At 56.5% G+C, this 14565-nt stretch overlaps 1 protein-coding gene across 1 annotated transcript in view; it reads right to left on the bottom strand.

Moving 5' to 3' along the window:
- Nucleotides 1–14565, bottom strand: part of LOC149912559 (rho GTPase-activating protein 32-like) — a 490746-nt gene that overhangs the window by 391927 nt on the left and 84254 nt on the right. The gene's annotated exons all lie outside the window — the stretch shown is intronic.

The raw sequence follows: 14565 nt of genomic DNA, 5'->3' as shown, positions 1-14565 counted from the left end.
ATACATGCTAGGGATGTGAGGAATTTAAGGGGGAAAAAGAGACGTGTAGATGTGTCCTAGTTTCATGAGAGACACATGCTCTTAGACTGCTGAGGTAAACTTTTACAGTTCATAACTCAACTAGTTTTTCAATTCTGAAGGCCATTCAGACTTTCAGACCCTTCAGTAAGGGTGATGGAGCACTGGAGCAGGTTGCCCAGAGAGGCTGTGGGGTCTCCTTCTCTGGAGACATTACTCAAACCCTGCCTGGATGCGTTCCTGAGTGACCTAATCTAGGAGTTCTGCTAAGGCAGGGGATTGCACTAGATGAGCTTCCCAGGTTCCTTCAGCTATAAATAGGAAGACTGCTAAAAAAGTACCCTTTTCACATCTCAGCCAGGATTCTCGCATTTATTTATTTTTAATAAATGATACAATCTTCTCTTTCTTCTCTTCTCTTCTCTTCTCTTCTCTTCTCTTCTCTTCTCTTCTCTTCTCTTCTCTTCTCTTCTCTTCTCTTCTCTTCTCTTCTCTTCTCTTCTCTTCTCTTCTCTTCTCTTCTCTTCTTTCTCCTCTCTTCTCCTCTCTTCTCTTTCTTTCTCCTCTCTTCTCCTCTCTTCTCCTTTCCCCTCCTTCCCTTTTTCCTTCCCTTTTCCTTCCCTTTCTCCTTCCATTTTCCCTTCCCTTTTTCTTCTACTCCTCTCATTTTAATTTTTTTTTTCATTCCCTTTTTCCTTCCCTCTCTGTTTCCTCCTCATCCCCTCTCCTTTCCCTTTTCCCTCCTCTCCCTTCTCCTCCCCTTTTCTCTTTTCATTTTCTTTCCTCTCCTCTGCTCCCCTCCCCACTCCTCCCCTCCCCACTCCTCCCCTCCCTTCTCCTCCCTTCTCTTCTCCTCCCTTCTCTTCTCCTCCCTTCTCTTCTCCTCCCTTCTCTTCTCCTCCCTTCTCCTCCCTTCTCCTCCCTTCTCTTCTCCTCCCTTCTCTTCTCCTCCCTTCTCTTCTCCTCCCTTCTCTTCTCTTCTCTTCTCTTCTCTTCTCTTCTCTTCTCTTCTCTTCTCTTCTCTTCTCTTCTCTTCTCTTCTCTTCTCTTCTCTTCTCTTCTCTTCTCTTCTCTTCTCCTCCTCTTTTTCTCTTCTCTCCTCCTTTCCCCTCCTTCCCTTTTTCCTCTCCTCTCCTCTCCTCTTCTCTTTTCTCTTCTCTCCTCCTTTCCCCTCCTTCTTTTTCCTTCCCTTTTTCCTTCCCTTTTTCCTCTCCTCTCCTCTCCTCTCCTCTCCTCTCCTCTCCTCTCCTCTCCTCTCCTCTCCTCTCCTCTCCTCTCCTCTCCTCTCCTCTCCTCTCCTCTCCTCTCCTCTCCTCTCCTCTCCATTTTAAATTTCTCTTTTTCATTCCCTTTTTCTTCCCCCCCCCTTTCCTCTCATTCCTCCTCATTCCCTCTCCTTCCCCTTTTCCCTCCTCTCCCTTCTACTCCCCTTCTCTCCTTCTTCTCTTTTTTTCTTTTTTCTCTTCTTTCATTTTCTCTTTTTCCTTTCGTTTCCTTTTCTTTTTCTTCCTTTTTCTTCTACTGGCTCCACCGTTGAAGGCAGAACTCTCTTATTCTCTTCCACGTCTCACTAGAAAATGGAGAGTCTCAAGTTGTGACTGAGTAATTTCCACCTCACACAGACTTTGAGAGGAAAAAAGAGAAGCTGCCTCCTCCCTGGATCCCTCTGGCAGAGGCAAGCTACAACAACAGCAAAGGCAGGAGTGCCAGTACCTGTCTGTGGGTCCAGGCGGCCGGGAGAAGTTGTTCATCACGGCCTCAGTGTGACAGCGGGTGAGGATGACCACCGCCTGGCACAGGAAGGGCACGAACGTGCTCTGCTGCGTAGATGACGCGCAGCTGCGCAGGATGTAGAGGATGGGTGGCACCTGGAAGAAGAAGGGGAGAAGGAATGACTTGCTGCATCCTGGACTCTGCAGGGCCTGACCATGGACATTCAGCGCGTGAGCAGTGCCTGCTCCCTTGACATGCTGCCAGCGCCTAAGCCTAAATTTCAAACCAGCCCCCTGTCCAAGCCCTGGCTCTGCGCTCAGGCTGTGCTGCTTTAGTACCAGAGGCAGACGGCACAGGGCATGGTGCAACAGCCAGAAACAAACTAAGACACGTGGAAGAAAGTCTCTTACGTTCCAACAGATGTCCTTCCCGTGCATCTGCAGAAAGGTGGTCACCCACTTCCCAGCAGCACGCACGCGCACTCCTGTGGCTTTCCGGATGGTCTCCTTGGTGGCCATCATGAAGTCGACGGTGCGTTCGACGGGGAAGTTTCTGCACACGATCTGCAGAGAGATGAGAAGCAGGAGAGATCCCATCACTGCTCTGCGCAGCTCTTCAGAGCACAAAGCAGGCTGGAGGGCATTCTTAGCTCAGTGGCTTGCCGGCCATTCACAACGCTCCTGCTGTCCGTACCCTGCTATTTACACGGAAGGCGGCTGAGCCTTCGCTCAGCTTCTGCACCCATGGTGTCTGCTGACATGCAAAGCCTACCTCCCAGCAGCCACAGTCACACATGCACGCAAGTGCACACACACACACACACACACATATCATGGAGTCAGCCCCTTGCACTGCGTGCCTGAAGGCCAGCCATAGCTCAGAGCCTCCTGCTGCTTGCTGAGAACAGCGGTCTCAGGGTGACAGCTCATTTTGGAAACGGTGTGAAAGGCTGGGAGCAGCACAGAGTCGTGCAGAAGCCTCCGCACAGAGATCCCACCACCCCTTTCTGGGTCCACTTACCATGGCCATTTTGGACGTGGTCTGGAGCTGAGAGACAGTGCTGCAGGCATGCAGTCCCTCAGACAGGCTCCCGATGTCTCCTGGCTCCATGACTCCGTTGGCTGCTTTGGCTGGAAAGAGCCCAGGGAGAAAAGGGAAGTCATGCTTCTGGAAATGGAACCGCTCTCCACGGGGCAGAGACAGAGGACAGGGTGGGGACGAGAAGAGAGCTGTGCACGGTGCCTCTCCCTCCTGTAAACAGGGCCCAGCCCGTGGGGCTCTGGCAGTGCTACGGAGGAGGGCAGAGGGCTGGTGCAACCTGCTCTGCTCACCTTGGATTCGGAGAAGGGAGCTCAGACAGGAGGCAGCCAACTGGCGGGATGCGGGCATGGGGTCGCACGTCAGAGGCGCCAGCAATCCCACCAGGGAGCCAAAGTGCTCGCAGGCATCTGCTCTCTGCAGGGGTGAGAGGCAGGAAGAAAGCTGTAGGCAGCCCCGGCTCTCCCTGGCTTCTCCGCCTGTGCCTTCCTCACGCCATGGCACAGCATGCACAGCTGGGCGGAGCTCGCCTTCCAGCTCAGGGGCTCTGGGGAGGGAGCAGGGGGCATGCGGTGGGGCTCTTTACTCACTCGAAGCTCTTCGCAAACAGCCAGCAGCTGGGAGCAGGTCTGCAGGGCCCTCTTGCGCTCCCACACGTTGTCTGAGACCATGGATTTCTGCAGGACCTGGGGTAGAGCATCTGTCTCACTGAGGACGTCTTTGCTTTCCCTCCTGCCGCCCCTCTCCCTGTCCCTCCTTCCCCAGCACTTTCCCCCAAGGCTGCCCTGTGGCTCCACGTGGCCTCCAGCCTCACTGAGCACCGGCACTGCTGCCCCCGCTCTCTGCAGTCATCCTGCCTGCCAACCCGGGAGCTTTTCCTCGGCTGTGGCCTGCCAGGGGCTGGCTCCTGCCTTTCCCCTGCAGGGCCCATCGCTCTGCCCATTTCTGAGCTCGCAGTGAGCTGGCACGTCAGCAGGAGATTGCTCCCCTCTGATCACCCTCTCAGTCCCCAGATCTGCCCCCACTACCGACAGGCACCATGCTTTCTCCCTTGCCCCACACGTACTCACATGCACTATGTTCTGAAAGAAGCCGCCGCTGGGCTCTGTCTGGAGCAGAACCGCCATGAGCCGGCCCAGAGCTTTCAGGGACGTTTGCTGAAGCTGAAAGCAGAAGAGGGCAGTGAGGTTTAGCATCACGGCTGCTGCCAGAGCATAGGCTGTGTGTGCTGAGGTCGGGTTTGACCGAGAGGTGGCCGGGAAAGTTACGGCAGGTTACCTGCAGGTACTGCGCTGCGTGCTGTGACTTCCTGATCTTCAGCATCATCTCTGCTGAAGGGTGCGTCACGATGTTCTTGCAGCACAGGACCAATATCTCCCGCATGTCCTTGCTTTCGAAACACGGCTTCAGCTTGCTGACAGGAGGAAGAAAGGAAGAGAAATCAGAAAGGGCCTTTAGCAGTGCTCTCCAGACTGGTTCAGACAGCATCTGACTTTCTCCTAATCGACAGCTACCAAGCCAATACCCCCAGCTCCTGCTGCTGAGCACTGTCTTCAGTTCCAGCAGCGCCCACCTCCTCCCCGGCAGCACTGAACCAGCTCCCTCTCTGAAGGGAAGGAGACCCCAACTCTCCTTTCTCTTCCCTGCCAGGGGACAGGAGCACCAGGGCCTTTCTCCCTGCCCAGAACCTCAGCTTTGCCGGGCACAACAGCCCAGTATTCACTCCTATAGATGCGGCTCCTCTTCCCCTACCCCCTGCAGGCCTTCAGGAGCTACCCAAAATGGGGACCTTACCTCAACTGCTCCAGGGCCAGGACCACCTTGAGGGGCACTGGGGAGACAGGGATGCCCGAATAATATTTCTTCAGCAGGTCCTGCAAGTCCCAGAGAGACACTGTCAAGGTGGGCAGGGGGCACACGAGAGCTGTTCTACCCAGCCCCGAGACAGGCACAACTGCCACACACCAGCCCCATCACTCCCATGTTTCCCATGGAAGCACTGCAGGATGCAGCAGCTCGACAGCTGGTGCACCTAGCCCGCTGCCCAGCAGCTGCCTCCAGCACCCAAAGTCCCCACCAGCTGGAGACGTGTGGCTGATGGAGACCTGTGTGCCCCCAGGGAAGTGGGCCGCGTGGCACAGCCCAGAACTCTGCAGGCAGCCCTGCCTCTAGGCACTCACCATCAGGATCTCCAGAAGCTTTCCCTTCAAGGAGGGGTTAAAGCATGCAGAATCACCCACGACTGCTTGGAAGGCAGAGCTGAAGTCGGTGATGCTCTGCACCAGCGCGAGGTTGTTCTGCAGGTCCTGAGGCCCAAGAGAGAAGAACATTCTTTGAACTGCGGGACGGGACAAGGGCTGCAAGGGGGACACGTGGGGGCAACGCTAAGGGAAGGGCTTGGGTCTTCATCTGGGCACAAACCATTCCCCAAGGGACCTTTGGAAAGGGAAGGCCCCTCTCAGCATCCCCCCATGTGGAGGGGCTGCAGCTGGGCGCTCAGACACCCTGGCACGCTTTGAGCTCTCACCCGGCAGCTGCAGCTGTAGAGCATCAGGATGTTGCCCACGATGTCTCCCTCCAGGTGGGCGAGCAGCTGTTCCTTGGAGGCACGCAGTGCCAAGCTGCCGTGGGCGAGCACGAGAGCGCTGCGTGTGGCCTGAGCTCTCGTGCTGTCCAGCTCCATCTGTGTGGGAAGAAATGCCTTGAGACACTCGCTCAACGGCCCCCAGTGCCCCGCGATGCACCTGGGCTCCAGGGCAGAAAATAAGGCAGAAGAATGCCAAGATGGAAACCCGTAACGCTTTACCTTCTTGCGCCTGGAAATCCTCGCGTTGCGGCCTTTGCACAGCCTGGACGCAAACGTGGTGAGCGTGGCCAGGACTGCTTGGAAGTTACTCTCAGCCGCGTGGCTCAGAAGAGAGACCATTCCCTGCACAAAAGAACAAGGGGCAGTTGGCACAGGCCTGAATCTACAGATCCTCTCCTGAGGAAAAGGGCAGCAGGGAGGAGATGGAAAGGCGCGGAGCAGGGCCAGGAGAAGCCCTCTGCCCCAGGGACGGAGCGGGGATGCTCGCAGGAGCTGGAGGAGAGCAGGGCTCACCTGGGCCTCACATGGGTCCTCCGCGTTTGCTTCCTCCAGGTGCTGCAGCAGCTTCTCCTGGACGTGGAGGACTCCCTTACAGGCTCCCAGCACTGTGCCCAGAGCCTTGTACAGGAAAGACTGCAGGGGAAGGGAAGGAAGAAGCTGAGATGTGGCAGCAGCTTAACCTGTTGGGGAAGGGCCAAGTGGGAAGGACCCACGCTCCCCGGGAGTCGCTGAGAGCAGCTGCAGGGCCGAGCTTTATCCATCCCTGGGCAGATTGCAGGGAAAGGCCCTCTGGGGGCACAGACTGGGGAATCAGCACCAGCATCCCGCGTGGGCAGAGCACCAGCCGCAGCCCCAGCCCCAGTTGGACACCTGCAGCTGCACCGCTGGGTGGAGCCGGGGGGAACTCACCTTTTCTGCAGAGCTGCTGGCAGAGCTGCTCAGCCACCGGCTCAGCTCACAGCTCAGGGCCTCGATCCAGCCCTCATCCCGTATGGTGTCCATTGATGCCCCGAGGAACTGTTGGAGAACAGGAGAAGACGATGTTCCCTTGCCCTTTGCCTCCTCCCTCACTCCCAATTGCTGCAGCCCTCTGGGGAGAGGTGTCTGGAAGAACAGTTCCTCTCCCAGCTCCCCCAGCATTCCCCCCATTAAAGTGCCTGCTGCTCTTCTCCTAAGACCCCCCTTGGGCTTGGGACAGAGCGGAAGAGGCAGCGCCTCAAAGGCTCCTCAGCAGCACTGGAGAGGCTGTTCCTGTCCCGTGGTGGCTCATATGGGAGCGGGGCTACTTGGGGCAGGCAAGCACTTCTCTGCACCCAGCAGTGCTGTACCTTCAGCAGACGGCACTCCCACCCTGCAGTGTCCAGGAAGCTCTCATCTTTCCCTGCACAGCAACAGGAAGAAAAAGACCCTTACTTGGGATCAAGGCACAGAAGAAGAGCTGCTGCAAACCTGGCTTGGCCTGGGCACTTGACACTGCCAAGCTGGGACCCGCACCCCCTCCACCATGACCTGTCCCTCCCCACAAACACTGTCCCCGCAGGAACACAGAACTAACTGAGGGGACGTGAAGGGCCCATCCGTGTCCTGGAAGGGGCAGATCCCCGCGGGGAAAGATCCCCGGGCCTCAGCGCTGTCTCCCTGGAATGGGAACAGCAGCAGAGCAAGCACTGGGCTGCAGGCAATGCTTCCCCTCTGCCACCCTGCAGAGAGAGCTGCATTTTCACTCTCCCCCTTCCCTGCCTCCGCCTCTCCCTCCCCACCAGCACTTTACCTTGGAGACACTGCAGCAGCAGGGGGATCTCAGCGGCCCACATGGCCCCCACAGCTCTGTGGAACCTGCTGTGGAGGTTTTGCATCAGCTGCAAGGCAGCGGCCTGGAGTTCGCTGCCTGCAACAGGGCTCCCTGCCACCACCTGAGCGAGAGCAAGGAGAAGCAGGGTCACTTCTGCAGCAAGAGCAGCGGCTTCCCCCCAGGATGGAAGAGCTTGGCTCTGCCCTGGTGGGCAAGGAGCAGCCAACAGCTCTGCCCGTGGCCGTGCTGCTTCCTCCCGGGGGCTGGTGGCACTGGGCTCTGGAGCATCTACTCACCAGCAGGCGCGCCAGCAGTGTCTGGGGAGTCAGTCGTGGGCCTGTGAGGAGAAAAAAGTGCTGAGTCAGACTCCAAGACGCTCCGTGCCCAGCCACGCGCAGCTCCGCTGTCCCTTCTGGGTGGTAGCACAGGTGAGCAGAGCTCACTGGCGGAGCTTCTGCTCCTACCTTGAAACATGGAGCTGAGGAAATGGGGATCCAGCTCCTCTACTCGCCGTCCTGTCAGATCCTCTCTCTCGGCCAGGGCTCGGACACAGCGCGAGACCGGGATCAGCATGCCGGTGTGCTGGGCTGGCACCACGAACAGCAGCAGCCGTGGCCACAGGAGCTGTCGGGAACGAGGCAGTTGAGCGTGTCAGCATTCCTGCCTCCGCTCAGAGACGAAGAGGACTCTGCGAATTTCCCTGAGCCTTGCGTGCTTCAGAGCACGCTGGAGGAGAGACCTGGGGCGGTGGGATGAGGAACAGGTGGTGCGAAGGCAAGGAGCAGCAGCAGGGCAGATGTGACTTACTTTGGACATCCCTGTCGCAGAGACGTCCAGAGACCCCAGGATGTCCATGCACAGCTCCTGCAGAGCTCCTTCCTCCTGGGCTTCCCGGGCAGAAAGGTCTCCAGCTGCCTGCACAACAACAGTGTTGAAACCCGGTTACCTCAGTTCTCAGGAGCCTCTCAGGAGGCTCAGGTGCGGCCCCAGCGGTGCTTCTGTGCCAGCCTCTGAGCAGCACAGGTCTTCCCAGAGAAGATGCTGCCCACTGTCCTTACCCTTCTTCCAGCGGTGCGGCTGAACTCAGTGAAGATGTGCCCCACCACATCCCAGGCTGAGCAGCTCCGGGTGTTCGAACTGAGCAGGTCCTTGATGAAGTGCAGAACTGCCGTCCTCACCTGCCAGGGGTCAATTGTGGGTGTGATTTTTCAGGTCAGAAGGCAAAGGGAAGCCACCTGCTCATCGGGGCAGCCCTTTGGGCACGAGCAGAGACAACAGGAGCAGAGGAGAAGCCTTGGCTCCTGAGGTGAGGGCCAGGCCGTAGCACCAGGCTGTGCACTTTCCAAGCACAGCACAGGGACCTGCCCACTCCACTCTGCCTGCTCTCCCACAGGAGCCATCGCGACCATGTGGTCAATGCCCCAGCACCTCTCTAGTCACCCCAGCCCTGCCCGTGTTGGCAGCAGCATCACCACCCCAAAAGAGCTTTCTTTTCCCAAAGCAGCTCACCCGGATCCTGAGGTCGCTGCACAGACACTGCACAGCCTCAACCACCTGGGGCAGCTTCTCCATCATCACGGGCTCTGCAAGAGATGCACAGAAGCATGAGCGGAGCCACAACCCCGATGGCAGAGGGGATCCCTGGAAGTCCCAGCCTGTGGTACTGACCATCAGAGCGAGCCAGAGCACCGAGCAGACCCAGTGCTGCCACGCGTCCAGCCTCCCAGTCCTCGCCCAGCTGTGACTGCAGAAACAGGACCATGTCCTCTGGGCAGATCCGGGCTGCAGGGAGGAAATCCCACGCTATGTTAGCAAGAAACTCAAGCCCATTCCTGAGGTTTGTGAGAGGGGTTTTGGCCAGGGCACCGCCAAGCATTGCCAAAGCTCCTCTCCTTACCCTGCAGCAGGATGCAGTGGGTCAGCTCCGCACGATCAGCCTCGCTGTGCTGCTTGGTGTTGTCATAGAGCTGTGGGAACAAAGTCCATATGAGAAAATCACATCAGCACTGAGGACGGAAAAGACACTGTGCTGCTGCTCTCGTCTCCCTGGGCACTCTCAGGAAGAGGACAGGCAGACAAAACCCAGCCTGCCTCACAGCATCCCCGGGGGGACAGGCACGGCTCTGGAACAGCCATGAGCATGCAGGAGCCAAGGCTCAGCTGCATTAGTCAGGGGCTCAGACCTTTGCAGTCCTCCTGAGACTTAGGCAAGAGGGAAACTGCTGTGGGCACAAGGATAGGCTCCCCTTACCTGGTAGAACACGGCACTCATGACGTCCAGAAACCTGTCCTTCTGGATGACAGACTCAATGCCCTCTAAGGCCTCCAGGAAGACAGTGAGGCTCTGCAAGAGACAAGGAGAGGAAGAAAGGGATGAAGCCACATCTAGCCACTTGGGAGTGGAAAAACTCTTTCCCAATTGTTTCTCTGCAGGGAGAAGCTCCTGCACAGGCTTTTTATCCCCCACCTCCCAGCAGCACCGAGAGTCTCTCTGCTCTCAAACAAGCTGTGTTTGGGCATCATTTGCAGGCATTTCCCACCCAGCAGCCCTCTTCTCCTCCAGTCAGATGCAACTGGATGTGGTTCCCCCCCGTTGCTAGCACAGAGCTCCTCAGGCTCTCAGGCACCCATTCCTCCTTTCTCCAAGGGCTCCCCACCTCCTCCCTGCACCCCCCGACCCCTCGTGGCACTTGCACTGGCCCCACGTCCACCCTGAGCCCTGCACAGCGTCTCACCTTGGCCACCCTGCAGGTGTCTTGGATCTCCTGACACGGGTGCACGAGCCAGAGGAGCTGCTCCCAGACGTGCTCTTGGTGCAGCTCCTCTTGCAGGAGAACATCCAGCATGGCAGCCACGGCCCCGAGGACGGCCTGTTTGTCCTGGAGAGGGATGGCAGAGGCCCGGCATCAAAGACCGAAGGTCTGCCCTTCCTACAGAGAAGGCTTTCTCTTTCCCTTCCCCTTCCCCAACCCCCACGCCCAGCAGGAGATGGGCTCGCTCTGGAGGGCAGGCAGGTTTTCCCCAGACCCTCATCCCCAGCTCATCCTGCCACAGTGCTGTGACATGCAGCTGCTCCCTGCCACAGAGCCACTTCGGGGCCCTTTGCAGAGCCAGCCCACTCCCTCCCATCACTGCTCAGCTGCCAGCCCACTGGGCACAGACAGAGCTGCCACATGGGTGCCCCCGCTGCCACCCTGGGCTGGGAGCGCAGCAAGGCTCACCTCCTCCTCCTGGCAGTCCTGCCAGTTCCTCAGCACAGAGAAGAGCAGTTCCTGAAGGTTCTCATAGATCTGCTCTTTCTCCATGGCAGGCCAGGGGCATTGGGATCCAGAGGACAAGTGAATCTTCACTCCTTCCAGCCACTGTTTCACAACTGAGAAAACAAAATTAAAGAAACATATATGAATAGTAATTGTTATTTTCTGTGTTTAAAGAGAGTGAGAGAAAAGGCAGCCTGTGAGAGCCTGCAGCAGGGCGAGGTGCAAGGGCTGTCCCAAGGCCCCCTGCTCTGGAGCCAGCACTCACCAGCACAAGCGAGGCGCAGGGTCCGGCCGCTCCTCACCTGGCCCACCACACTGCGCAGGCCAGCCAGCATCAGCCACGTGAAGGGGATGCACTGTGGAGCTGCAGAGAGGAAGGAGAGGTCCACAGTCAGAGCCCTGGCAGCAACAGAGGAGGGGGCGAAGCCCTGCATCCCCCAGAGAGGAAAGACCCCTTTCCCCAGTTGTCATAGGTGTAGGGTGGCTGAGAGCACTCTACCGTAGATGCCGAACAGTTTGCTGAGGGTGATGAGCACGAAATCCTTGGGTTTCTCCCCGATGGCCTTCAGCTGGCCCTGGAGCTCAGCCATCACCAAGCTGAAATGCATCCGGGCCAGAGCCACCAGGACGTTGCTGGCAGCCATCCTCATGTTGTCCCTGCCACCCTGAAAAGGAGTCACTGGTGACACACCGTCCAGGAGACTGCCTGAGACCCTGGGAAGGGCTGAGCCACCGCCGTCCACCAGCACAACACCAGCACGGGCAGCGGCTCCCTTTGCCTTTGGCTGTAACCCCTCACCTGGGCTGCCGTCAGGTCCCGGGACACCTCTGCCAGCAGCCGGTTCACCACTCCGCACGGCGGGCGGCTGTCGTCTTCCCACAGGGCGCCCTCCAGCTCGCGGTACACCTGTGCTCGATCACCCTGGGGACAGGGACCAGTCATGCTTTGCTTTGCCCTTGCTCTCGGGGAGCCGCCCACTGCCACCCATCACCGTGCCGGTGTGGTGCCGCGGCCCGGCACCCACAGGACCACGGCACTGCGCCACGGCAAGGATTCACGGCCGGACGTCCCCAGCTCACCTCCCGGTCTTGCAGGCGCTGTTGCAGCACAGTCACAGCGGAGACAGGGACAGGGCTCGGCACCCTGCTTCTCTCCCTGCGACGCGTACGTCTGGGCACGCAGCCCACACAGGCAAAGAGACCTGGAAGCAAAGAGCGGAGCAGCTGCCGCCGGTGTCGCTCGGAGCCAGGGCCGAGCATCCGGCCGGCTCTGGGAGGAACGCTCCTCCAGCCCCACGGTTGGCGGGGACGGGGGAGGGAGCTTTCCCCTTGCTGGGGTGCCGGGGAAACCACGGCGGGCAGCTGCGCTCAGCAGAGCGAGGACGGTGCTGCCGGCGCGGCCTGAACTGACTCTGGAGGCACACGTGCGCTCGGGCGGCGTCACGGCGTGCGGAGAGGTGGAGGGACTCACCTCGAAGGGCTCTCAGCCGCTCCATGACAGCAGGAAATCTCCAGGTAGACGCAACGCTCTCTCTGGTTCCGCTTCCTGCGGGTCCCACAAGCGGACTGAGCCACCGCTCCCACCGCTGCCACGAGGGCGCACGAGGTACCACTGTGACATCACAGCGCAGTGTCACCTCACAGGGAATGGCTGGGGACCAGGCAGCACGCAGGGCAGCCCTGCAGGCCCCCAAACGCAGCATGTTCTGTGATGCACTCGGCTCTGGGGTTCCGGTTCCATGCGGAATTCCAAGCAGGGAATGACCTCAGCTGAGGGAGAGCCCCTGCCAGGGAGCAGCTGCTGGGCACCGCTGCCCGGCACTGTCTCAGTGACTGGGGACTCCATGCCGGGAGGTCCCTCTGGATCGCATCCCTCCCTTCTACTCTGCCAGCTGTACCACCTCACTGGGTATCATCAGCAAATTTGCTGAGGGTACACTTGTGTCATGGAATCATAGAATCATGGAATGGCCTGGGTTGAAAAGGACCACAGTGATCACGTAGTTTTAACCCCCCTGCTGTGTGCAGTCACAACCAGCAGCCCAGGCTGCCCAGAGCCACATCCAGCCTGGCCTTGCATGCCTGCAGGGATGGGGCATCCACAGCCTCCTTGGGCAACCTGTTCCAGTGCCTCACCACCCTCCGTGTGTTGTTTCCACTGCCTGTGACATTGATGAAAATGCTGAAGAGCACCAGTCCCAGGATGGACCCTTAGGGGACACCACTCACGACTGGCCTCCACCCGGACTCAGAACCGGTGATAACAACCTCTGGCTGTGACCATCAGACCAATTATTTACCCACAGAATGATTCAGCCTTCAAATCCATCTCTCTCCACCTCAGAGATAAGGATGCAATGTGGGAACATGTCAAAAGCCTTCCACAAGTACAGGGAGATGACAGCAGTTGCCCAATGCCCACTGATGTCGTCACTCCAGGAAGGCTTCAAAATACATCAATAGAATTTCAAACTGTGCATTCAGCTGGTTTTACTGAAATGAAAATAAAGTGATAAATACATAGGAAAATAAAGAAAACACACCTCTTGAAAGTACTGCACATCTTATTGTACCAATATCAATAGGCTAGTTAGGAGTAGAGAGAATAACTTTAAAATAATGGAATTTGAATTGCTTAAGCATTTCTTCACTAAATGCTGGCTTAAATATTAAATCTCTGTCACTTACAGGTATTTGTATTGAGCTCAACCGTTTGGCTTTTTAAAGGAAAAAAAATCTGAGACATTACCATCTCAGTTTTTGTACTAATATGATTTGACAGCAGAGATTTATTAAGGATTTTCTATCTGAACAGCAGAATACTTGCATTTCTAATAAAACCTCCAGAAGAGAAATCACGCTTTGGTTCTGCTGATGTGTTCTTATCAGTTATTGCAGCTTTCAGGTAACTCTTAGTTTGCCCTTATCAAACTTTCTGTTTAGGGGAGTAACTCATGTGAGAAAGGAGGAAAGATGATACATGGAAAGTATTACACACACTAATCTCTATTGTAGAAAATGCTGGCATACAAAATAATCTCCTTTATTAAAAAGCGTACAGTTAAGAGTCCAGCCCACATGAAGATAGAAGCTTCACTTCTTTTGGTGTCTATCTGGAGCTCTGCTGCTACATTTCTAATAACATTAGAAACATGACAAACCTAGCTAGCAACACTAACCTTAGAGTCTAAACCATGAAAAAGAAAAGGGAAGGCAGCAATTTCACATTTCCACTGCTGTCACCGTCCCAGGAGGTGACTAGGCTGCATTATTTTCAACAGCTGAAGTCATCAGGGCCCAAACTGTGTAACTGTAAAGGAAGACCAGCGTGTTCTGACTCAGATTGCTTGATTATCTCTATGGCTGAAAGGAAAAACTGAAATCTTCCATTCAGTTCAGCAGTCAGCTCCTCCAGCTGACACAAGGCCAAATGTTCTATTGCACTCACTCATAAATAAAGCATGGGGCAGATCTGCTAGGTTTACAAATTGCTGGAGGAGATGGTGTCTGCAGATTGCCTTTCCTTTGCCCTCTTCTACTACATGTGAGAGGAATCCAAACTGAGTTATTCCTCTGCCTGGGGCATTTGGAACCCACACAGTCAGATCCGATACTAGGAGAAAAATTCTAAGAGTGGTGAGGTGCTGAACACCTCAATAGAAAGCAGAAAACTCTCCAAATCCTGTCCTTATTGCTTGTGTCCCACACTGAAGTTAGCTTTTCCCTTCCCACCAAGGGCCGCAGTCTTTGATTCCATCCATCTTCCCCCATCTTGCTCCCTTGCCCGTCACAGGAAAGCTCTACTTTCTAAAGTGCACACGATGCCTTGTTTACCTGCTGCCATGCTGCTCAGTACCGTCTCTTCTCCTGCTCTGTGCTGGAATACATTCAGACACAGCCTGATTTTCCAAGAAATCAAGCTCACAGTTCTGTTCTGACCATTACTGGATTGTGGAAGGATGCTCCCAGCAATATGCCATTCAGCAGGTAGAGCTTGTTGCTGGGAGGATGGTAAGATTTGACTCAGAAAGAAGGCTGTCACTGCAGCCAAAACCTTGTCAGAAGAGAGACGTGAGCTTGTCATTTGTCCATTGCATTCCTTGCAGGTTTGATATAGCACATGAAGATTTCGGTACATCAGCAGTGAGCTTTCACCA

The sequence above is a fragment of the Phasianus colchicus genome, chromosome Z (assembly GCF_987193195.1).
Source record: "Phasianus colchicus chromosome Z, bPhaCol1.hap1.1, whole genome shotgun sequence".
NCBI lineage: Eukaryota > Metazoa > Chordata > Aves > Galliformes > Phasianidae > Phasianus > Phasianus colchicus.
Note: the sequence above shows the minus strand (reverse complement) of the source record. Positions and strands in the feature narration are given on the sequence as shown.